Source organism: Mauremys mutica, chromosome 7 (genome assembly GCF_020497125.1).
Source record: "Mauremys mutica isolate MM-2020 ecotype Southern chromosome 7, ASM2049712v1, whole genome shotgun sequence".
Taxonomy (NCBI): Eukaryota; Metazoa; Chordata; order Testudines; family Geoemydidae; genus Mauremys; species Mauremys mutica.
In genome coordinates, this window is record NC_059078.1 from 55,020,641 (window position 1) to 55,046,922 (window position 26,282).

General features: G+C 46.8%; 1 protein-coding gene across 5 annotated transcripts in view; it reads right to left on the reverse strand.

The window, feature by feature from the left end:
* Positions 1–26,282, reverse strand: part of SORBS1 (sorbin and SH3 domain containing 1) — a 313,279-nt gene that overhangs the window by 136,431 nt on the left and 150,566 nt on the right. For 4 of the 5 annotated variants that reach the window (XM_045024362.1, XM_045024364.1, XM_045024363.1 and 1 more), the window contains one exon: positions 15,564–15,668. The exons of the other annotated variant lie outside the window; for it this stretch is intronic. The gene's annotated coding sequence lies outside the window, so the exon portion shown is untranslated. The remainder of the gene's footprint in view (positions 1–15,563; positions 15,669–26,282) is intronic. 5 annotated transcript variants of the gene reach the window in all.

A 26,282-nucleotide genomic window follows, 5' to 3' on the forward strand; every position in this document is an offset into this window, starting at 1 on the left:
TCGTATTGATCATACACCTCATGATGGCTGATCAGTGTTCTCAGTTATTTACCAGTATTAGAGAAGTCCCCCCTACTCATAATTCACACCTGGGTTTCAAATGACCTAAGGTTTGGAGGGTTTTGGTTGGGCCCATTATACAGAGGAGGCCATTTGCAAAATTCAGATTTTGCTCTAGGTTTAGATCACAAACATGCTGACATTCAGGTGTGTTTGGGTTGAGAGAGGGAGTCAATTCAGGCCTCTCTACAGTCAGATGACAGGATGATAGAAAGTGCTCCCCACTACAGGGGAAAAAACCTGATTTCACTAGCAAAACCAGAAAGGCTGACAAAACACACGGAATAGCCTCCAAAGTAAATGGTGCACATTAGTCGTTCAGATTAGATTCACTGCATATTGTTTACGTGTCACAAAATAACAAGAAGACCTGCTAGACAGATCTTGGATCCTCTCCTCCAAGTCTATTTCTGGTGTCTCCGGCCACACAAGAAGGTCTGTCACGTCAGCGCAAAGCCTGCTGCCTGCTGAGTACAGTACTAAGGGTTTGTAAACAAGCCCCAGACAGTTTGTCGTCAGGTAGGAAAAAAAGGAGCACCATTTAAATGTCAAGAGAACATAAGCTGAACTAATAGATGGAGAACTCAAAAGGGATGCAGGAAAGAGTCTCACTAGAGAGGGGCCTGGGAGGCAAAGTTTTAATCTTGATTATTCAAAGTTCAGGGGAGTTCAGATCAAGGGCTAAGATTCAAGTCCCTCCCGGGCTTTGCGATTTACAGGGTTCCAGCCACGGAGGCTACAAACATGGGGATGCTACCATAGGCTCCACTGCTGGAGAGAAGTTTGGGACGGGTACTTTCCCCTGGAGTTCTGCTGCCAGATGGACTAAGGCGGAACCAGGCTGGGAGCTGCTGAGGGTGCTGCATTGCTCCAAGCAGCCACACGTCCTGCTTGAGTTTAAAGCCTACACTCAGGCTATGGCTACACTAGACAGCTTACAGTGGAGCTGCTGCATCGATGCAGTTCTAAGCCTATGGGAGAGAGCTCTCCCACTGACTTAATTAATGTACCCCTAATGAGCAGTGGGAGAAGCTCTCCTGTGGACCGAATGCTATGCACACTGGCACTTAGCTCAGTGTAACTTACGTCACTCGGGGGGGGGGGGGGAGCTTATTCACACCTCTGAGTGACTTAAGTAATACCGACATAAGTGGTAGTATAGCGATAGCCTTATTGTGTGATGAAGTGTCTTAGTGGGTTGGGAATGAGCAAAAACTTTGGCTGACATTTTTTAAGCCAAGTTGCAATAATCAAAATCTAACCAACAGCAGTGCCCACTTAACCATCCAGTTAGCTAATGCCTAAGGCACTTAGACAGCTCCATCCCAATAGCACCTCAGCACATTGCAACCTCTAATGTATTTATCCTCACAACACCCTGCAAGGCGAGGCAGTGCCATTACTCTCGTCGGACAGATGGGGAACTCAGGCCCAGACAGGCTGAGGGTGCGTCTACACAGCAAAAAGGGCCAATGGTAGCAAGTCTCAGAAGAGCCCAGATCAACTGATGTGGGTTTGCGCTGTGGGGCTAAAACTAGCAGGGTAGCCGTTGGGGCATACGCTAGAGCCTGGGTCTGAAACCCAGCAAGGTGAGAGGGTCTCAGAGCTTGGGCTCAAGCCCCAATGCCTATGCAGCCTTTTTAGCCATATGAGCCCCAGTCACTTGGCCCAGGCTCTGAGACTCACTGCCACAGGGCTTTGGGGGGTTATTTTTTTTGCTGTGCAGACATGGCCCGAAGGTTCTTCAGGGCCTCAGCTCCCCATCTAGTGACTTGTCCAATGCCACACAAAGTCTGCAGCACGGCAGGGAATTAAACCTAGGTCTCCGAGGCTTCAGGCTAGTGTACTACCCAGTGGACCAGCCTTCCTTTCATTGTGCCTTGTTTCCAATATGAAAATCATGTGCAAAACCCACACTAGATGGCGCAAGATTTTCCAGTTCCAAAACAGATAGGAAAACTTACATGCAGGAGTCACACATTTTTCATACCTTGATCACCTCATACAGCCATCTGCACGTGATAGTCCTCCAATGCATTCCCACATCTGCTGTGTCTAGTCCCTTAGGGCTTCAAAGGGGGTGCCAAAGAATGCCATGCAATAGTTTATGGGGGACTTGGGGCTTGTTCCTGGGGAGGAGCTGGTTGCAAGTGATGGAGCCAATTTGCTTCTGCTGAAGGAGGAAGGGGAACTGGCTCATGACACGCTCCCACCGCTGTGTGCAATTCCGCAGTCTCAGTTCAAATCCCTCTGAGTTTGGAGGGTTTGAACCTCAAAGCAAAACTCGGCCACAACTACTTGGGCTCCACCCTACGCCATAAATCTGCACAGGCTCATTCAAATGTCCACAAACCTCACTGAGCCTGGCTTAAGTTCCTGCCTTGTTAGGAAACACCTGCCTGAGTTTTAGTTGTGAATGTTTCAAAGTTGCAATGAGAGGTGAGCCTAAACCACTCTCACCTGCCCCACAACCACTGGATTTCTAGGACAACTCAGAACTGTGTCTGAGCTTTGTAGTTTGGTCCTGCCGGCTGAGAACTGACTGTTGGGGCTCTGAACACAAAAGCTAGCACCCTGACATAACTACCAGGCAGCTCATTGTGAAGGTGACACAGCACAGTCTGCCCCAGGTATAGGCGGCTAGCCTGTCACAGGATGCTAAGCTTTTCAGGGCCTGTGAAACAGGCCCTGGGATGGGGCCTAGTCTGAGACAGAACCCCAACCCGACCCATTTCTGGGAAACAAAACCCCCTGCCCCTGCATCTATGGCAGGTGAGTCTTTGCAGATTTTAAGAAGCTGGCAGGTGGCCCTTGTTACAGTGATTGGCCAATTAACCCAGCAGGAGGTATAGAAGCTGCTGACTTTCAGCAAGAAGATTCCTGGGAAGAGAGCATGTGAGAACACCTGTGCAGAGAGCAGGAACGGGAACATGTTCCATGATTTCATTTCCTTCCTGCCATTTGAGGAGTGTGAAAATAGCACCTACTCTGGGAGCCTAGCTAGGGGGAGCATGGGTGTGTCAGATAGTTCTTTCCTGTTAAAGGACTAAGAAACCCAGTACTGGAGGGAAGGAGTGGGACAGAGAGCCCAGCTGTGCCATCAGTTACATGGGTTTTTGTCCCACTGAAATGAATGGGAGTTACAGCTAGGTGACTGAGGGAACAGCTGGGCCCTCCATTGCCCAACCCCTTGGGTTGTCATTTACTCCTGTGTAGAGTGGGGCTAAGACACAGTCATTTGGATTTGGGGACATTTGACACCCATTCCCTGGGCTGTAAATGGGGGCACAGGAACAGGGCCATAGAGGATCAGACACTGCGTATGTGTGTATCTTGGGTAAGGCAGGAGCACCTGGGCTCTTTGACCCTCCTATTGAACCAGAACTACAGCTAACATTTTTAAAAATCCAATTAGATAAAGATGGACTGGCTGCTGGCAGCCTTACTGGCAGGACTAACCTGTAACACTTTTTTCTGCGAGGAGCCCCGCTTATTTCAATGAGGTAGCTACAGTGCATGGTAACATTCAACTTGAGTAAGAGTAGCAGAATATGGTCCTAGACAAATAATAACAGTATCTGAAATTCCACCAGCTACTTTCCAGCCCTCTTAATCTTCATGCTTTAGGGTTTGGGATGATCTTCAGCTGGGGTCAGGGAGAAATTGTCCCCCATGATAGAGCACACTTCTCACAATTAAGTGTATTTGGACAGTACAGACAATGATCTACATTGTCAGCTCCCTGGGCCATGGACAGAGTGTCTTTGTTCTGTGTTTGAACAACATCTAGCACCCTGGGGCCCTGGGCCATGACTGGGCTGCAAGGTGCTACCGTAATGCAAATAATGAATAATAATAATTTTGCCTTCCTCTGACACAGCTGGTATTGTATTAAAAACACAAAATCCTCGACACTGAGTGCTGAGATCTCACACTTGTGCAAACAACAAAATGGAATGCAAAAAACTGGCTTGATGTAACCTTTTTAGATGGCTCTTTTCTTCCCACAGCCTGTCCTGCTTAGCCACTGAAGGGTTGAAATATTCTTGAAATGTGTTAATCCACCAAGTTTGTTACATCATTAGTCACAAGTGCCAGCACAATAGAGTGATTTACTATCAAGGGCTGGAGCAAGGAGATGGTTCTTACCCAGTACCCTGGAGGTCAATACTGCGAGATGACAACCAAGAGAAGAAACAAATTCTGGAGGAGAGAGTCTTCCACCAAGAGTGTCCTGCCACCAGCCCCCCACCATTCACTTCTAAGGGGCCGGACTGTGGAGTCCCTTCTCATACTGAGTCATCCCCTCCTCCACAGTGAGGCTATTTGAGGAGTATGGTACCACTGCAAGGTGTAAGAAAGGGCTCCATAACCTGGCGCAGAGGCTGTTCTTATGGCATCTCTAGCTTTGACTAAAACTGAAGAATAACAAAACAAATCAACCATGCGGGAATGTTGAGTTCCCTGAGCTTTTCAGCCTCATTTTGCTGACTCGAGAGGTTGGGGACTTTGGCTCAGCACCTGAACTGGATGTGCATTCAAACTATGATCATTTGAGGGGTTGCTCAAGTCTAGTTCAGTGATTAGGAAGGGAAGCTGGAATTGCAGCAATAAGGGAACCCTGACAAACAAAACCCAGATGGAGACATCTGTCCATTCGCTGATATTTTTTGGGAATAACTTGCCCTGTTTGGGCTGCATCCTAATGGCTAATGACAACAGGCTAGAGAACAATGTAGCCTGCTACTGATCCCCTGCTACCTAGCCAAAAGAGCACGCAGAGCCAAGAGCAATGTGCTTTCCTAAAGAAAAGAGTAAGTATTCATGGACACTACGTCCCGGCTGGTCTAACTCTTAGACTATTGCACCTACTGTATATGTCATTAATATTGATGGACCTAGCCCCAAACCCCAGGCTGAGTAGATGTTTGGATCGGACTCCGACCTTCCCAGATGAAACACTTCAGTGTTTCAAGTCATTGCCTTTAGGAGTTAAGAAGAACTTAATTCCACTTCTCTTCAACCCCTACCTCCCCACCAAAACTTGGTAGGCACACTATGGGGGCTGTAAGACATCAGGCACTGATGAAGTTAAATCAGCATTCTGTAGCATGGCAGTTTCTAACTTCAGGTGTGCCGAGAAGGAATGTGCTCACTAGGAGGCAGACAAAAAATCCGGGCCAACCTTTCTGCTGCACCCCCACCCCCAACTCAGCAGTCTCTCCCCCTATAGCTGAGAAACAGAGCTTGGATAATTAACTAGAATGATTAGTGTTGTTCTGTGCAGCACAGAAAATACTGGGTCCCAATTCGCTTGTGTTCAAAATACAGCCCACCCCGGGTATATAAAAGCTTGAATATTTAGAGAGACAGCAGTGGTCTAGTGTATTGGCACAGAGCTGGGAGACAGGAGTTCCTGGGTTTGCATATCAGTTCCACAGAGGACTAGCCAAGTTCTTTTCTGGCTCTTGTCACCAGGATATCTGAGGGCCTTACAAACATTGGTGCATTTACATTTCCAACACCCCAGCCAGGTCAGGAAGTCTCATCCCCACTCCATACTCAAGCAGCTGAATCACAGAGAGATTAAGGGTTTGTTTTTTCCCACATGCAAACAGCTCCACTTGCACTGGAGAGGAGCTGCCAGTGTCCTGCCCAAGGTGGCTTAGACTGGGGGCCCAAACACTGAAAGTCCCAAAACTCAGAGGTTGCTTTTGAAGAGGCTGGACTAAGTGGCTTGCCCATGGACACACAAGAAGTCACTGGTACAGCTGAGAATAAAACCCATGAGTGTCCAAATCCCCTAAATGACTTTACAAATCCCACCCCGGTTCTCCTCCAGAAACTGAAGGTTTAGCCTAGATTAAAGCAAACAAGCATTTGCCCATCAAGCCATGAGTTGCACCCATGACACTTTGTCACTGGTCATGTGACCCATTCAACATAGCTCAGCAGGGCTCAGCAAACATTTCCCTCCAGATAACTGTAGCTATTTCAGTTTTGGGCTCTTGCTGTCTGCCACGTGGAATCAGTAGAAGCTGTGAATATAAGAGCAGATTGGGAAGACACTAAGGAAAACATTTGAAACGTATTTCCATCCCTTCCAGCATCTCTGCCTCATAGATTCTCCATCTGTTCCCAAACCTCAGCTGATAAAAGTCTTATTTCTGCACCGCTCTGTATTATTTAGCGCTGTCTGGCATTCTGAGATGGGCAGAGTGGCGTGAAAGATGTGTGACACTGGGTTCAGATACCAGTTGCTGCTCCCTCTGGAGGAAACCTTGCCCTGGGCCACAGTGCAGGCTTAGTGAGAGAGCTAATCATGCCTCCTTCCTCCCTGTAGCTTTCTAGCACTCACTGAAACCCCAAGGCTGGGACATCTAATCAGGTGGCTGCTGCTCCATGGGCCCAGTGAAATGTGGTCCATCATGGGAGGGGCAATCAGGCCCCCAGCCCTTCAGAAATTAGGCAACAGCTTCCCACATGCAAAGGATGGGTAGAGAAGCAGGAGAGGAATGATGGTATGAGCCGCCAGCTTGATAGTTCAGAGATCCACCAAGCTCTAAGCACATTCCATTTCCTGTCCAGTGTAGGGACTATGAGTATGTGTAAGGGCTGGATTTCACCGGCTACATTCTGATAAACTCACCTTTGTTTTCTGTCTCCCCATCTATAGCTCTAACCTTCACATGACTCATTTAGTGATCAGAGTTCTCCATCCCCTCTGCCCCACGGATGACAGCCCAGTTGTATTAATCTCTCATGCAAGCCATATGCAGCATTTAGATTATTTCTTGCCCGCCTTTGCTCCAGATTGCCAGACCTGGAGCTCTTTAATCTCCAGGCTGAAGTGAATATTTGATCTGTGGATGGGGTTGCAGGCTGTACATAAAAACGAATTATATATTAAATGAAAGAAAGGAGAAATAGCACTGAGAGTTCTCCCTACTGTCCTATGTGCCTCTGGCAAAAAATTCATACTAGACCAAAATATGTCACAGCCTCTAAGTTTGTTTAGTCACATTGAAAGAAAAATACCAGACTAGTTAGAGCTAGCCAGGGCCTGGGCCTGGGGGCCTGTGCAGGACACCTACCCAGACACTGAGAGCTGTGTGCCCACCCCCTCCCTCCCTCCTCAGAGCAGGGCAGGACAGAGCCTAGGTGACCAGCACAGCTGAGCTGGCATGGGAAGTGTCATCGATTGTTCCTGGGGTAGGTCAGTGGAAAATTATTACCAGTTCTCCTCCATTCCCCAACCAAGGAAGAAGTAGGGAGGAATTGTGACTCTGAGGCGCCTTCTGGGCTCTGCAACTGGCCTCTTGCTCAAGGCAATGCCTGACAATACAGCCTGTCCCTGGAATAGCATTCATTAATGGTTCCCAAGTTCTCATTAGAAAAAAATATTGCAATGAGAACACAGGGGTCAAATTCAGGCCAGGCATAAAATGGTGCCACTCCATCAACGTCAATGGAGTCACCCCTGGCTGTCGGTGGGGCAGAATGCAGCTGCTTTGGGAGGCAGCAGGATTAGCATGGCATAAAAACTGGCCTGATTTGTCCCATAAGCTTCTCCAGCATCCTCTTCCATGACCCGGATAAAACGCTTTCCCTTTGCGGAGGGGCGGAGTGCAGAAAAGGCACAGCACTCTCATGCTGTGAACAGTCCCTACGTGCTTAGCATGATGGAAACCTTGAAGCTGCTGCCTCGTTTGCATTGTACTGGAGGGGGTTTGTGTTACTGCAATCGTATATATGTAACACTTGAATCCCAGCTGCAGTATGTGTGTGCCTCAGGCCTGGTCTACACTATGATTTTAGGTCGAATTTAGCAGCATTACCTCGATTTAACCTTGCATCCGTCCACACGACGAAGCTTTTTTTCTGACTTAAAGGGCTCTTAAAATCGATTTCTTTACTCCACCTCCGACGAGGGGATTAGCACTGAAATTGGCCTTGCCGGGTCGAATTTGGGGTAGTGAGGACGCAATTCAACGGTATTGGCCTCCGGGAGCTATCCCAGAGTGCTCCATTGTGACTGCTCTGGACAGCGCTCTCAACTCAGATGCACTAGCCAGGTAGACAGGAAAAGTCCCGCGAACTTTTGAATTTAATTTCCTGTTTGGCCAGTACTGTGAGCTGATCAGCACAGGTGACCATGCAGAGCTCATCAGCAAAGGTTACCATGGAGTCCCAGAATCGCAAAAGATCTCCAGCATGGACCAAACGGGAGGTACGGGATCTGATCGCTGTATGGGGAGACTAATCCGTGCTAGCTGAACTCCGTTCCAGTAAACGAAATGCCAAAACATTTGAAAAAGTCTCCAAGGGCATGAAGGACAGAGGCTATTACAGGGACTCACAGCAGTGCCACGTGAAAATTAACGAGCTCAGGCAAGCCTACCAAAACACCAGAGAGGCAAACAGCCGCTCCAGGTCACAGCCCCAAACATGCTGCTTCTATGATGAGCTGCATGCCATTCTAGGGGCTGCAGCCACCAGTACCCCAACCCTGTGCTCTGACTCCATCAATGGAGTAGGACGCAACACAGAAGTGGGTTTTGGGGACGAGGAAGATGATGAGGAGGAGGTTGAAGATAGCTCACAGCAAAAAAGCAGAGAAACTGGTTTCCCCAACAGCCAGGATCTGTTTCTCACCCTGGACCTGGAGCCAGTAACCCCCGAACCCACCCAAGGCATGCTCCCAGAGGGCAGAGAAGGGACCTCTGGTGAGTGTACCTTTGTAAATATTAGACATGGCTTAAAAGCAAGCGTGTTTAATGATTAATTTGCCCTGGCATTCGTGGCCAGTACAGCTACTGGAAAAGACTGTTAACGTGTCTGGAGATGGAGCGGAAATCCTCCAGGGACATCTCCATAAAGCTCTCCTGGATGTACTCCCAAAGCCTTTGCAAAAGGTTTCTGGGAGGGCAGCCTTATTCTGTCCTCCACGGTAGGACACTTTACCACGCCAAGCCAGTAGCACGTAGTCAGGAATCATTGCAGAACAAAGCATTGCAGCGTATGGTCCCAGTGTTTGCTGGCATTCAAACAACATCCGTTCTTTATCTCTCTGAGTTATCCTCCGGAGAGTGATATCATTCATGGTCACCTGATTGAAACAGGGTGGTTTTATTAAGCAGACATTCAGAGGTGCCCGTTCCTGCTGGGCTGTTTGCCTGTGGATGAACAGAAATGTTCCTGCTGTTAGCCATGCGGTGGGGAGAGGGGTGAAGCCATCAAAATGCGACCTTGTAAAGAAAGCACATGTGCTATGTAATGTTAACAGCAAGGTTTACTGTGAAAGAGTGTACCCATTGTTCTATAAAATGTGTCTTTTTAACTACCACTCTCCCTTTTTTTTTCCTCCACCAGCTGCATATGTTTCTCCTTCCCAGAGGCTAGCGAAGATTAGAAGCGAAAAAAAAATGCACTCGGGATGAAATGTTCTCTGAGTTCATGTGTCCTCCCACACTGACAGAGTACAGCAGAATGTGTGGAGGCAGACAATGTCAGAGTGCAGGAAAGCACAATATGAACGTGAGGAGAGGCAGCGGGCTGAAGAGAGTAAGTCATGGGCTGAAGATGATAGGTGGCGTCAGCTTGCTGACAGAAGGCAGCAGTCAATGCTCAGGCTGCTGGAGCATCAAACTCATATGCTCCAGCGTATGGCTGAGCTGCAGGAAAGGCAGCAGGAGCACAGACTGCCGCTACAGCCCCTGTGTAACCAACTGCCCTCCTCCTCCATAGCCTCCTCACCCAGACGCCCAAGAACGTGGTAGGGGCGCCTCTGGCCACCCAGCCACTCCACCCCAGAGGATTGCCCAAGCAACAGAAGGCTGGCATTCAATACGTTTTAAAGTTTTAAAGTGCAGTGTGGCCTTGTCCTTCCCTCCTCCCACACCCCACCCGGTGCTTCCCTCCTCCCTCACCCCTCCTGGGCTACCTTGGCAGTTATCCCTCTATTTGTGTGATTAATGCATTTTTTATTAATTCATGTGAAGCAACAATGACTTTATTGCCTCTGCAAGTGGTGATCAAAGGGGGGAGGGGAGGGTGGTTAGCTTACAGGGAAGTAGAGTGAACCAAGGTGTGTGTGTGTGGGGGTCATCAAGGAGAAACAAACAGAACTTTCACACAGTAGCCTGTCCAGTCATGAAACTGGTTTTCAAAGCTTCCCTGATGTGCAGCGCGCCCTCCTGTACTCTAACCGCTTTGGTGTCTGGCTGCGTGTAATCAGCGGCCAGGCGATTTGCCTCAACCTCCCACCCCGCCATAAACGTCTCCCCCTTACTCTCACAGATATTGTGGAGCGCACAGCAAGCAGTAATAACAATGGGAATATTGGTTTCGCTGAGGTCTATCCGAGTCAGTAAACTGCGCCAGCACACTTTTAAACGTCTAAATGCACATTCTACCACCATTCTGCACTTGCTCAGCGTATAGTTGAACAGCTCCTGACTACTGTACAGACTGCCTGTGTATGGCTTCATGAGCCATGGCATTAAGGGGTAGGCTGGGTCCCCAAGGATAACTATAGGCATTTCAACATCCCCAACAGTTATTTTCTGGGAAGAAAGTCCCTTCCTGCAGCTTTTGAAACAGACCAGAGTTCCTGAAGATGTGAGCGTCATGTACCTTTCCTGGCCATCCCACACTGATGTTGGTGAAACGTCCCTTGTGATCCACCAGTGCTTGCAGTGCCATTGAAAAGTACCCCTTTCAGTTTATGTACTCGCTGGCTTGGTGCTCCAGTGCCAAGATAGGGATATGGGTTCCATCTACCGCCCCACCACAGTTGGGGAATCCCATTGCAGCAAAGCCATCCACTATCGCCTGCACATTTCCCAGAGTCACTACCCTTGATATCAGCAGCTCTTTGATTGCCTTGGCTACTTGGATCACAGCAGCCTCCACAGTAGATTTGCCCACTCCAAATTGATGCCCGACTGACTGGTAGCTGTCTGGCATTGCAAGCTTCCACAGGGCTATCGCCACTCGCTTCTCAACTGTGAGGGTTGCTCACATCTTGGTATTCTGGCGCTTCACGGAAGGGGAAAGCAAGTCACGAAGTTCCATGAAAGTGCCCTTACGTATGCAAAAGTTTCGCAGCCACTGGGATTCGGCCCAGACCTGCAACACTATGCGGTCCCACCAGTCTGTGCTTGTTTCCCGGGCCCAGAATCGGCGTTCCACTGCATGAACCTGTCCCATTAACACCATGATGCGCACACTAACGGGGCCCGTACTTTGTGAGAAGTCTATGTCCATGTCTATGTCCTCATCACTTTCGTCACTGCGCTGCCATTGCCTCCTCACCTGGTTTCGCTTTGGCAGGTTCTGGTTCTGCATATACTTCAGGATAATGCACGTGGTGTTTACAGTGCTCATAACTGCAGCGGTGATCTGATCGGGCTCCATGTTCCCAGTGCTATGGCGCCTGCGCTGAAAAAAGGCGTGAAACAATTGTCTGCTCTGACGGAGGGAGGGGCGACTGACGACATGGCTTACAAGGAATTAAAATCAACAAAGGGGGTGGCTTTGCATCAAGGAGAAACACAAACAACTGTCACACAGACTGGGCCCCTCAAGGATTGAACTCAAAACCCTGGGTTTAGCAGGCCATTGATTTCACGGAGGGAGGGGGGAGCAAATGAATACAAATGAATACAAAACAAATCTGGTCTATTTCTTGTTTTGATCCACTCCATCTATCTTATACATCTTAGGCTGGCAGCAGTACGACTGCTAGCCATTGTCATCTCCTGGGTGCTCGGCAGAAGATGCTGCATTACGATTGCTAGCCATCGTCATCTCCTGGGTGCTCGCCAGAAGATGGTGCAGTATGACTGGGGAATGACCTGGCTGAGTCACTCCCATGTCTGCCCAGGCGCCCCGACCAACCTCACTGAGGTCGGCTAAAAGAGCACCCAGGAATAAGACAATGAATACCAGTTGTAATGCACCATGTGCTGCCAAAAGGCAATGAGCTGCTGCTGTGTAGCAATGCAGTTCCACGTCTGCGAGCACTCAGAAGACATACGGTGACAGTGACGGTGAGCTGAGCAGGCTCCATGCTTGCCGTGGTATGGTGTCTGCACAGGTAACCCAGGAAAAAAGGTGCAAAACGATTGTCTGTCGTTGCTTTCATGGTGGGAGGGAGGGAGAGGGGGGCCTAATGACATGTACCCAGAACCACCCGCGACACTGTTTTTGCCCCATCAGGCATTGGGATCTCAACCCAGAATTCCAATCGGCAGCGGAGACTGCAGGAACTGTGGGATAGCTACCCACAGCTACCCACTGTGCAACGCTCCGGAAGTCGACGCTAGCCTCGGTACTGTGGACGCAGTCTGCCAAGTTAATGCACTTAGAGCATTTTGTATGGGGACACACACAATCGACTGTATAAAAACGATTTCTAAAAAAACCACTTCTATAAATTCGACCTAATTTCGTAGTGTAGACATACCCTCAGACAACACAGGGAATGGGCTTCAGTTTGAGGCAGCAGAGTTACGTGGAAGAGGAGTCAACCAGACTCTGGAACACTGAAATCTGGGCCTGATGGCGCATATGACATGGGGAGGAAGGGGAAGAAGAGACTGGAGAGGCTGTTCTTCTGGTGCCTGCAGGAGGTCAAGGAAGGCAGGAAGCTGCCCCTCTCATTTGTCTCATTTATAAAGCTCTAGCATCTCTGAGAAGCAACAGTCTCTCACTCCGGGGGCTCTGACCCTTGTCTTCCTAACTACCCTGGTCCCCCAGTGGGCTTGCCATGGGGATCACACTACGGGGAGAAGGGTTTTACAGGCAAGCCTCATCCATGACAGTATCTCTAAAGCTTTGTGCTTTGGTGCAAAGCTTTTAAAGCTTGACACACATGTGCCTCGTAGGGGTAAAAATATCAAGCCTCACTCAGAGCTGCCAGCTCTCTTTCAACCCAGAAATTAACTAACAAGACAATTAGGCCTGGATGGGATTCTGAACTCCCAACATTGTGTCCTCCTAAGAATACAAATCTGTTTTACCAGTGCTCCATCTCTATTGTCAAGGAACAGTCAACCCCTTGACTTCCTCTCTGTGGTGTATGGAAAACAATATTAAATCGTGTAGCTATCACTTTAAATCCTCAGAGGTTTCCTGGTCCTGCTTGCTGGCTAGGGCACTGTGTAGGGAAGGGTGAGATCAGAGTCAGTCTGCAGCCAGGTAGTCCATGGTAAGGTGGGGTGAGTTATGCCTCTGTTTTATGGAGCAGCCTGCTTTGTCTGTCTCTGTTTTTGGCTAGAGTGGGTTATCATTCTGGATAAAGAATAAAAGTTGTGTTATGTTGCAACCTTTCAGCAAGAATATTTGTGTTTTTATCTCACTTCTTTGTGTGTGCATGTTGTAAACATAACACTCCTAACCAAAAACATGGCAGAAATCCAGACACAATTTCTGGTCTTTCAACACAGATCTGTCCCTTCCCTCCTCCCCGAAACTTTTCACACTAGCTTTGTTACAATGGAAACTGTGTGGAGTTCACATTATAAATCCTGCATCAGCATGACAGAGAAAGAGAAAAAAAGCAGACACAACCAATCAATCAGGGGGAGGGATAGCTCAGTGGTTTGAGTATTGGCCTGCTAAACCCAGCGTTGTGAGTTCAATCCTTGAGGAGGCCACTTAGGGATCTGGGGCAAAAATTGGTCCTGCTAGTGAAGGCAGGGGGCTGGACTTAATGACCTTTCAAGGTCCCTTCCAGTTCTAGGAGATTGGTATATCTCCAATTATTACCTTAGCATTGCCAGCCCCAAGTATTTAAAAATAATGAAATTGGCTGAAAATTAATTTTTAAAAAGTAATACATTGGCAGGGGGAGGGGGGTTGGTTTTTTTTGTCTTTTGGTTTCTGAGCCTTTGGGATTCACTCAGGTCACATTTTGAAGATTTTTTCTGCAATCATGAGTGCTAAAAACATACTGCTTGGTTTCAATCCAAGATGAGAGTCTCAGCTAATCCCATGCCTCCTGCAGCTACGGCCTTCAAAAACACGCCACACATCACAGGGGTTCTCAAAATGGGGTTGTGACCCCTCAGGGGGTCACTAAGTTATTATATGGGGTGTCACGAGCTGTCAGCCTCCACCCCAAACAGCGCTTCACCTCCAGCATTTATAATAGCTTTAAATGTAAAAAGTGTTTTTAATTTATAAGAGAGGGTCGCACTCATAGGCTTGCTGTGTGAAAGGGGTCACCAATACAAAAGTTTGAGAACCACTGAGTCATATTATGAGACTCACAACAAAATCCATGGCCAGATACAGAAAGGCAGCATGGCGGTGAGCAGATGTCTCGCATGCATTTAACTCAGAGGGCAGGGATAAACTTCCCCAGGCAGGGCTGGTGCCTTTCCATGTGTGGGCAGCATCTTGTTCATTGTGCTGCTCTCAAAATACATATACTAAATAAATGTATGAGTCATTGGTGGTGAAGCTACTGAGTTTGATCCTTGTTGAAGACTGTGGTATCTGTACAGCCATGGGTCATTACAAGATGGCACTCAGATATGGGGCTTGAATTTAGGGTGACCAAATGTCCTGATTTTAGGGACTTTTTCTTATCATAGAATATCAGAGTTAGAAGAGACCTCAGAAGGTCATCTAGTCTAATCCACTGCTCAAAGCTGGACCAATCCCCAACTTGCCCCCTTAAGGATTGAACTCATAACCCTGTGTTTAGCAGGCTAATACTCAAACCACTGAGCTATCCCTCCACCCTTATATAGGCTCCTATTAACCCCCCATCCCCTATCCTGATTTTTCACATTTGCTGTCTGGTCACCCTACTTTAATTCCTTTGGGTTACACATTTTTGGCTAGAGCAGGTCAGAAAAACCTGGACAAAACTATATTCTGTTAGCAAATGCAGTTCCATTAAAACTGAAATACTTCACAAACTCAGGTCAATTTCACTGGAATTCATTTCAGAAGAAAACCAGGAAAAAAGTTCCAATGATGTTGAAACAGAACTAAACATTTCATTTTTTTATTCGGAAACAACTTTTTGGTTTGCCTTTTTAAAATTTCATATTATATATCAGATCATAAGGCAACATTTTAAAAAATGTCAAAATCAAAATTTTCATTTTTGTTCTGATTCAGAATGAAGCCAACTTTCAAAATCTCAAAATCCTTCACAAATGGAATTTCCATCCTCCCCACAGCTCTACTTTTGACTAGCTTATTTAACACATGGGGGGGAGGGAAGGGGAAAGAGAGAGTGCCTCTGTGGTCAGACCCCGTTGGACAGCTTAACACTTACAGAGAAATTTAGCTCAAATGACAGAATCTTGTGATTGTGGTGCTAAAAGTCAGGGTTTGATTCTCTCCCCTCCCCCACAGAGGGTGGTCCCTGTTTTGAGGTAGCTGTCCCAGATGAAATGGTTCAGATGTCCCATTTTTTTGTATCTCAGAGATGGCAACCCTATCCTGCATTAATCCCCCTGCCCCCTTTGCAGTGTACTCACTTTAATCAACTGGCTGAACTATTCAGGCCCAGTGGAAACCGTCAGGATTCTCCGCCAGTGACTCCGGTTTCTTTTCACATGTAACTATTACATAATAATGCATACCTATGAGAGAGAGACAGGGAGGGAAACGTGTTATATTAATGCCACTGCCCCGGCATTCATTGCACTTACCAAGGAGTCTGGGATAGACAAGTCATCCCAGAATTCATAGGAATCAAAGGAATTCTGGAACTTGTAGGGCAGGCCCCATTAGAAATGTAGGCTGGGAGCAAGGCTTGCTGGGAAGATAGGGAGTGGAATAAAAGCCAAGCAGTGTTTTCAGTGTAGAGGTCACCTTGAAAGTCTCTTTTCTTGGGGACAGTCTCTTAGGTCCCTCCAGGCAAGGGCAAACAGACAATGGGGGAGAAAAGAGAGATGAAGACGGAGAAAAAGAAAATATGGATGATAAAAATAGATGGGAGGAAAGAGCAGGGGCAGCTCCAGGCACCAGCACGCCAAGCGCGTGCCTGGGGCGGCAAGCCACGGGGGGCACTCTGCCAGTCACCGCGAGGGCGGCAGGCAGGGTGCCTTCGGCAGCATGCCTGCGAAGGGTCCGCTGGTCCCGCGGCTTTGGCGGACCTCCCACAGGTGTGCCGCCGAATCCGCGGGACCAGGGACCTCCTGCAGGCAAGCCGCCGAAGGCAGCCTGTCTGCCGTGCTTGGGGCAGCAAAATACCTAGAGCCGCCCCTGGGAAAGAGGCCAAATCAGAGAAAGTCTGGTCACTCACAGAGCTACACACAATGAGGCAGCTTGCCCCAGCACCATCCAGATGCACAGCCACCACACCACAGCCACAGGTAGCAATGCAATCATGACTAAGGCCAAGATTTTGTCACGTATATTTTTAGTAAAAGTCATGAACAATACAGAAAAATTCACGGAAGCCCGTGACCTATCCATACTAAAAATATGCATGACAAAATGGGGAGCTGCAAGCTCCCCACACCATCCAGGGGGGCCTGGCTCAGAGCCACAGTGTCCCTCCACCACCTGCAGCGTCTCGGAGCTCCGGGGTACCCCGGCCACCCGTGGCGGCTTCATGCTCTGGGGAACCCTGGCCAGAGCTCACGGGAGACCCATCGCCCACGGTGGCTGGGAGTTTGGGGTCTCTCCACTGCCTGGGAGCTCTGAGGCACCCCTGCCCTGGCTGGGAGCTGCGTGGCACACCTGCCCCCGCCCCGGCTGAGAAATGCGTGGCAACCCTACTGCCCTCTGCAGCTGGGAGCTTGGTCTCCGCAGTTCCCAGCTGCCAGGGGCAGTGGGGGACCCTACAGCTCCCAGGCACTGGGGCTCAAGTCACAGATATCTGGAAGTCATAGATTCCGTGACCAAATTTGTCTGTGACAAAACTGTCACCCTAATCATGACCTCTATTTGCATGAGGCATTGCTAGGGATTGAATACATGCCCTCTAGAGGGAAAAGGCAGCACTACTGAATTTTGTTCAGTAAGCAAAAGCCAAAAACACAAGAGCAGTGATACCATTCAACCACTTGATATTGAGAGAGGAATAGCTTGTATTGGAATACAGACCCTATCTAAAACGTAAAATGTTATGTTTCAAGTGGGTTTCATTGATGGGCTTTAAAGTAAATTTCCTCTGTCAAGATGAAGATTCCAGAAGATAAGATGTTTGGCTTATAGCCCAGTTCTAAAATACAAAAATTATTGCAAATGCCTCGTTTCTCAGAAAGAGCTGGAGGTGATGAAATGGAATATAATGTTTTATTTTTAATGTTGCTGATGAATGAATGTTAAGTGACTGGGTGATTGGCTAGTCTTCTCCCCTCCCAATTAGCTATTTTTATAGGATATTTATATTGAATATTACATAATCAAGTGATACAATATAATCTCGAGATTTTTTCACTAGATAAGACCATGTTATCTTCCTCAGATATGGTCCTTTTCCTTTTTCTTAGCTCGGAGACATCTCAGGCCTTTTTATTCTTTTTAATGTAGGGTGTGAAAGTGAAAGTGTGGCTGCGAGCATGCAGGTGTGTGTGAGCACCCATACAACCCACATGGGCAAGGTGCCTGAAAGAAATGTTCCCCAGGTTTAAACAGTCCTAAATGATGTCTCGTAAAATTACTCCCTAAAGTGTGTTCTGTGTTTTATGTTTAAAAATCCTGAGAGACTTCAGGTTGTCCTCTGCAATTTCTGGAAAATGCACTGTCAAACTTCTAGTTATCAAAAGTATTCCATTCAAGCCTGTGCTATAATTAGGGCTACGGTTTTGTCATGGAGGTCACAGAAGTCACGGAATCCATGACTTTCAGAGACCTCCGTGATTTGAGCCCCCAGCGCTTGGGAGTTGTAGGGTCCCCTGCCACCCTGGCAGCTGGGAACTGTGAGGGCCAAGCTCCCAGCTGCAGAGGGCAGCACGGATGGCCTGAAGCTCCCAGCTGGGGTAGGGAGCAGGGGTGCCCCAGAGCTCCCAGGCAGCAGGGGGCAGGGGTGCCCTGGAGCTCACAAGCAGTGAGGAGACCCCGAGCTCCCGGGAGATCCTGAGCTTCCGGCCATTGTGGGCGGCTGGGGTGCCCCTGAGCATGGAGCCACCACAGGCGGCCAGGGTGTCCCGGAGCTCCAAGCCACTGCGGGCAGTGGCGGGACACTGCAGCTCTGAGCCAGGCCCCGCTGGGTGATGTAAGGAGCCTGGAGCTCCCCATTTTGTCATGCATATTTTTAGTAAAAGTCACGGACAGGTCACAGTCGTCCATGAATTTTTCTTTATTGCCTGTGACCTATCTGTGACTTTTTCTAAAAATATCCATGACAAAATCTTAGCCTTAGTTACAATCCACCTCCAGTGGAGAGAGGAAAGGGTTAGCCACCACATAGCAATTCATTTCCAAGGTTGTGGTCCAGACATTAGATAATAATCTGGTTTCATATTAAGCTACTTAACCATTCAAATGATAGATCTGATTGATTTTGGTCACATTCTTTAGTTGGATTTATAAGCAAACAGCCACTTTTATAGAATTTGTCTAAGGACTGATTATTGTTGGCATCACTGAGTCTAACTTGTTTGGTTTGTTGATTTCACCTTGACTGGACAGTTGTTTTGCTTTATTCTTAGTTTAGTTTAATATTATTAACAGGAGCTTAGCTTTGGTGATAAAGTTTCTTTGCTTTTATCTTTAAGTGTTTTAAAAAAATTATAAAAAATCATATTTCTTTTAACAAGCAATCTGGGTCCAGATCCCTTTGAGACCTGGGATAGATACCAGGCAGTCAACCTAAAATCCTTTCCTGCTCCCCTAATTAGCCTATGGTTCTCATAGGATATACCCTGGACACACATTACGGGGAGGAGAAAGGAGGTGGGGGCCACAGATGAATAAAAAAAATCAGAGAACAGAAAGGAAGCAAAGAAGCCGCAGGAAGCTTCTCAGAGGGATGTCAAAGAGTTTGTCTGACTGGAGACATGATGTTTTACGGGCCTCAAGAGTTATTTCAGGACTTGCTGGCATCCTGAAAGATAAGCCTGGAAGAACCATGACTGCTGCCCAACAAAATTAGAGCAGTTCCAGAAAAAGAGAGAGAGAGATGGAACCTGCAGCATGAGGTCTGCTGGCTAGGTTTCTGCTCTACACTGGGGTCAGTTTTAATCTGGGCTGTGCCCCTTTACAGGCAGCCTTGCACTATAGATAACATCACTTAAAATGTTTGTTTCCAGATACTGGGGAAAAATCCTACCAACTGCTCCAGATACGCACTGAGAAAATGTTCTTTGGTCAAGTGGTCGCGATCCAACAGCACTGGGTTTGTTGTGATCTGAGCAGCTGGCAGGCTGTCATTGGCACAGTCCCCAGGGGCGGCCGGTCCATAAAGACGAACTAGGCGGTCGCCTAGGGTGCCAAGTTAAATGGCGGGAAATTCGAGGAAAAATATCAAATAAAAAAATGAAAAAGATGAAAAAAATACAAATAAAATAATGAAGATGTCAATATTTCAATTCCCGTGTGCGTACGGAGGGAATATGAATTATAATTCATTTCTCTACATTTCTGAGAATTTATTAATATGTTAAATCTTTAATTTACTGCAAAAATAAATAATATTTTAGTGAAATATTTTTTCAATTTGTGACGCAGGGTCAAGATGACACACTCCACAATTTTGATAAGCAATAACTCAGCCACACTGAAACACATCTGCCAGTGGCAAGAGCTGCAATGCTAGTGACACCTAACTCGAATATACATCAAGGTCACATAGCTGGAAATTCACGTAGAGCGGAGATATCGCGAGTTGATACATGTCAAACGGTCATTTTAACACACGTCGCAGGTAGATGGTTAAGAATCAAATGAATACTGTGGGGCTCGTTCACCTGCACATCTACCAATGTGATATATGCCATCATGTGCCAGCAATGCCCCTCTGCCATGTACATTGGCCAAACCAGACAGTCTCTACACAAAAGAATAAATGGACCAAATCTGACATCAGGAATCATAACATTCAAAAACCAGTGGGAGAACACTTCAACCTCTCTAACCACTCAGTGACAGACTTGAAGGTGGCAATTTTGCAACAAAAAAACTTCAAAAACAGACTCCAAAGAGAGACTGCTGAACTCAAATTAATATGCAAATTAGATACAATTAACTTAGGTTTAAACAGAGACTGGGAATGGTTGGGTCATTACACTAATTGAATCTATTTCCCCATGTTAAGTTCTCCTCACACCTTCTATGGGTCATCTTGATTATCACTTCAAAAGTTTTTTTTCTCCTGCTGATGATAGCTCATCTCAATTGATTGGCCTCTTACAGTTGGTATGGCTACTTCCACCTTTTCATGTTCTCTGTATGTATAAATATCTTCTGTTTGTGTGTTCCATTCTATGCATCCGAAGAAGTGAGCTGTAGCCCACAAAAGCTTATGCTGAAATAAATTTGTTAGTCTCTAAGGTGCCACAAGTACTTCTGTTCTTTTTGTGGAAAATTGTGTTTATTCTTTATTCTTTGGCACCAAGAATGTCTTTCAGCATTATAAATCCAAAATGTGAGTATCTTTAAGCGTTATTATTGGGCTTGTAGCAGGGTGGATTCCCTGCTCCGGGGGTTTTAAAGGGTTTGAAAGCAGCTTGGCAGGGCTTGAGAGCTGCTGCTCTCAAGCTGGGCTGATTGGGGAAGTAGCTGCAGCTGGGCCACACCCCAATCAGGCCACAGCTGGCCCCTATAAAAGGCTATGAGCCAGGAGCCCAGGCAGTCTCTCTCTGCCTTCAGAGAGAGACGGGCCTGGCTGCTTAGGAGCTTGAGACTGAATACCTGAGTGCAGCAGGGCTGGGGAAGGCTGAGGAGCTGGGGAGCTCCAGCCTGGAAAGCCCCAGGCTGCGGCCTAGCAGTGGGCCAACAGGTACTGTGGGTTGCAGAGGGCAGCCCAGGGGTAGGCCAAGGCAGCAGGTCCAAACCCTCCTTGCCAGGGATGAGTTGGCTGAGACTGCAGTCTGCCCCAGAGTGTGGGGCTAGACAATGACTGGCAGTAGCCAAATAGTGAGGCAAGGTAGGGATAGAGGGTGGGGGTTCCCTGAGACAGAAGGGGAGACCCAGAGAGAAAGGGGTTACTGCTCGGGGGCAGCACCCCATGTAAAAGGGCACCGGGTCCAGGGAGGGACACGGGGGGCCTAAGAACAGGTGGATCACCAGCCTGCAGAGGGTGCTCCAGGGCTGGACTGAGCTAATTTCGGAGAGCAACCAGTAGGAGGCGCCGCAGGGGTGAGTCCAACCCGTTACAGGGCTGTATAATTATGAACTTTTCTTTTTCTGGTTCACATGTAATAAATAAGGTCCATAAAAGTAACAGCATTAACGCTTAATAGACTACGAAAGTGATGACGTCACACTCCAAGCGGGTAACTGTGAGGAAGAAGATTACTTTCCAAACAACCGGCGTCGGGTTATAACGTCGAAAAAGGTCATTTTGTTGCTGTGTAAATACTGCCTGTAACTAACTGTTTTAATAGGTAAGTGAGTGTATGTTACTAATCATTGAACCTTTAAGCAGTGAAAAGATGTGTTGGGATGGCTGCAATGTGGTTTAAATCACCAACCATGTGGTGGGTGTGTCAGCCATCCTTAATACTAAATGCTTACAGTCGGGAGCACAGTACATAACAATATTCAAATGCCCAATGGCAGAAAAGAGGAAAAAGTAAAGCCTCAGGAGCTGAGTATCATAAATAAACGGCTGAGAAGGAAAAGGACCAAGCAAAACAGCAGGGATCCTTCCTGAAATATCTTCTCTTTAATCCAAATAAAGATGGAAGCAGTTTACAGCATCCAGATGAAGGTATATTACTTTGAGATGAGGGTAGCTCACATCCACAAAAAAGCAGTTTGGAAACTCAAGATGATGGAAACTTACGTTTAGATGAAGGCAGCTCACAGCATCAGATTGATATGGAAGTGGAGAAAATTTATTCACCTTCAGAGACACATGCAGAAATTGAAGTAAATGAAGTAGAAGGAAGAAAAGATGAGGAAGTTACAAATAAGTTACAAGTATCAGGGTAGCCGTGTTAGTCTGTATCCACAAAAACAACAAGGAGTCCGGTGGCACCTTTACAGTATGGGGACCCAGCTTCATGGCCTGGATGTGATGTCAGTGTGCAGCAAATTCTCATGAAACATGGACCCGAACAAGTTCATGAATTTCCCTTCCCTAAGGAGGGAAATAAAAGAAAATTCTCTGCTCACCATTACAAGAGGAAACTCATTAATGGGGAAGAAATTCATCAAAACTGGTTACAATATTCAGTGTCAAAGGACTCTGTGTTTTGCTTTTGCTGCAAGTTGTTTAGAAATCAAGCAATTGGTACATCACTTACTGCAAATGGTTCGAAGGCCTGGAAAAACATCTCTTCAATTCTCTCTTCACATGAAAGAAGTACAGAATATTTGTAATGTTTTCAAAATTGGAAAGAACTTGAATTATGATTGAAAAAAGGAAAAACTATCGATGAAGAAAATTTACGTGTGATCAAGGAAAAAGAAGCATATTGGCAACAAATATTAGAGCGTCTGATTGCTTTAGTGAGTTTTCGGTGGGCAAAATTTAGCATTCCGCAGCCACAGTAGAAATGAAAAATTATATACTCCAGGTAATGGAAATTTTTTAAAATTTGTTGAATACCCAGCTTTGTTTGATCCAGTCATGAAGGAGCATCTATGTGAAATAACTGATCATGAAACACAGGTTCATTACTTAGGAAAAAATATGTAAAATTAACTGATTCAAATCCTAGCAAATGGCATTAAAAAGAAAAGTATAGAAACTGCCCATTCTGCAAAATACTTTTCAATAATACTGGACTGTACACCAGATGTGAGTCATGTTGCACAAATGACAATGATCATTCATTTTGTGTATATGGAAAAGACTGCAGATGAAGATAATGCTGAAGTGCTCATAAAGGAACATTTTTGGGTTTCGTACCACTGAAGGAGATGACTGGAGCATTTATGACTGAAACTATTCTACAAGAGCTTGAAACAATGTCATTATCTGTTGAATGATATGATAATGGGAGTAATATGAAGGGTAAAGACAATGGTGTGCAAAGGAGAATGATGGGAATCAGTCCTAGGTCCTTTTTTCTTCCTTGCAGTGCACATTCTCTGAATTTGGTTGTCAATGATGCTGCTAGATGCCGTTTGGAGGCAAGCAGTTTCTTTGACCTGGTGCAATGTGTTTATGTGTTTTTCTCAGGCTCAACATGCCGTTGTGAGATTCTGACTCGCCATGTGAATTCAATAACTGTGAAACCACTTAGTCAGACAAGGGAGAGTCTCATTGATGCTTTGAAGCCTCTTTGCTATGAACCTGGAAACATTTATGATGCCCTAATTAAAATTTCTAATGATACTACCTTTACTGGATCATTTGGCAATACGGCACATTCAGATGCAGAAGCTTTTGCAAATGGCCTTTCCAAGTTCAAATTTGTGACTTCACTCATTTTGTGGTATAATATCCTTTTCAAGATTAACCTCACTAAGTAAGCAGCTTCAGGAAAATAACTTGAACATACATTCTGCTATTCAAAAACAGCAGCAAACTAAAAATACTCTGGAGAAATTCAGAAGTGATGAAGGGTTCGAAAGAACACTGATAGATTCTCTCTAGCTTGCTGAAGAAATAGACTTTCTGACAGAATTTGAACCAGAGCCAGTTCGCATTCAGCAAAAGAAACAGCAGTTTTCATATGAAGGACAAGACACTAATTCAGAACTCAAAACAAAGGTTCAAAGTGAATTTCTACTTCGCAGTCCTTGATACTGCTATTCACTCAGTTGACGAAAGATTTCAACAGATGCAGCAGCTAGAGTCAGTATTTGGTTTTCTATATGATATCCACAGCTTGCAAAAGAAAACAGCAAAACAGATAAGATAATTTTGTATAAAACTGGAGTCAGCTTTGACTCATGAAAATTCAAAAGACATTGATGCTGCAGATTTGTGTAGTGAGCTTCAGGCTTTTTCAAGACGACTTAAGAAACATTCCACTCCTGAAGAAGTACTGAAGTTTGTTTGTGAAAATAAACGCGCAGTTTTCCGAACATTTTAAAGCTCTATGCATTCTTTTAACTTTGCCAGTTTCCATAGCTAGTGGGGAACGTAGCTTCTCAAAGTTAAAATTGATAAAAACATATCTGCATTCAACAATGGTGCAAGAGAGACTTGTTGGACTTGCCACAATGTCAACAGAGCATGAAATAGCTGGAAAACTGGATCTAAAAGAACTAGTGACTGATTTTTCAAAACGTAAAGCAAGAAAAGTCATGTTTTAAGAGCACACAGTGTTTTTTATTTGGAGTGTTTTGTAAATACAGGTTAAAGTTCATTGAAGAGTTTTCTTCTTTCTTTCTGTATTGGATGTGGTGGTAATGGCAGTTAAAGCAGGGTAACGTAATGGATTATTTTGGATTTGTAATAATAAAAGTTATAATTAACATTTTAAATGCATTTTTATTTGAAATCAGACTGACATATCATCTAGCTGTAGTGTACAAATCTATTCTGAAAATTTTGTGTCTCTATTTTATCTTATCTTAGAAACATTGGTTGGACAGATGGATGGACGGACAAACCAAATAATTAAGCCTCTGTTTACAAAAAAAAAAATGCTTAAAAACATTGAAAAGAAAAAAGGGGCAAAATGTTTCCCAGTTTACCAAAAAGCTCAGCCTAGATCTGCCTTGGGGATGGGGGCGCCAATTGCATGGCTCACTTAGGGCGCCAGTTACTGGCAGCTAGTCTAGGGCTGCCTCTGATCATCCCTTTGCTCTGTCCTGGTGGTTGGCAAGGCATCAAACCTGGCACAATTCCCAACTGCCAAATGCTGCTCAAAGCAGAGCGCTCGATATTGACCACACAGGAGAAGAGGTGGGTTTGGGTGTGGAGAGAGAAACTGGAACCCGGAAACAGCATACAGAAACTCTCTCCCATGCTGATGGTTCTTACAGCAAAGCTTGAACCTCAATATACAGCATGGGGTGCGCCAGAGAGGACATGGGGAGCACAGGAAGCCACTCATGGGCCTTTGGAAAAGGTAAAAAGAGCAATGAGTAGTAGCAATTTATGGGTGATTCTTCTTTCCCATTCTAAAGAGGTTCAGCTAAGTATCCAAACGTTGGCACCTTTGGAGGTCTGGCTCCTGGCAGGTTCGAAAGAATTGGGATGTGGATGGAGATCCAGGGTGGATTTGCATAAGCACTCACCCTTGGTCTAACTCTGCTTCCATCGATGTAGTGGGAAAACTCCCATTAGCATCAATGGCAGCAGCATTAGGCCAGTTGTGATACAGAGCCCCACTGATGGTTCACTGTTCTGGGTCAGCAACTCATCAAGTTTGACATAGTCAGTGTACCCCAACTCACCATTGTCATAATCTGTATCTAAAAGGGGGCATGTCATATGTCATTGGAAAGCAAGTAACCCACAGATTGTTAATATTCTAGCGTGACATATGTACAGTACACCCATAAACGACTTTGTAGATATGTGCTGCAATATGTTCTTAACATGTATTTGGCAATCAGTGCCTAAGCCCAGAGGTGAAAGTAAGCTGGTACAGGCCAGTAAGGAGGACCGGTAAGAAAAGGTGCAGTAGCTACTGGCAAAAAAATGGAGCATTCTCTCCCTCGCTGACTCCTACTCCTGGCTACAGCAATATTGAGGGTCTCCCCACTGGCCCCACCTGCTGCCCCCCGCACCTCCCCTGAGTGTGCCCCGGCCCCCCTTTGCTGCCCCCATGCACCTCCCTGGGTCCCGGAGCCAGGGCCGGCTCTAACATTTTTGATGCCCCAAGCAAAAACAAAGAGCGCTGCCCCACCCCACCCCCGAGCGTCGCACCACCCAAGTCCCCTGCCCCCCGAGCATCGCGTTGCGCCGCCCAAGTCCCTGCCCCTTCCGAGCGTCGCGTCGCCCAAGTCCCCCGCCCCCCCGAGCGCCATGCCGCCCAAGTCCCCCGCCCCCCTGAGCGTCGCGTAGCGCCGCCCAAGTCCCCGCCCCCCTGAGCGTCGCGTCGCGCCGCCCAAGTCCCCCGCCCCCCCGAGCACCATGCCGCCCAAGTCCCCCGCTCCCCCGAGCGCCATGCCGCCCAAGTCCCCCGCCCCCCCGAGCGTCGCGTAGCGCCGCCCAAGTCCCCGCCCCCCCAAGC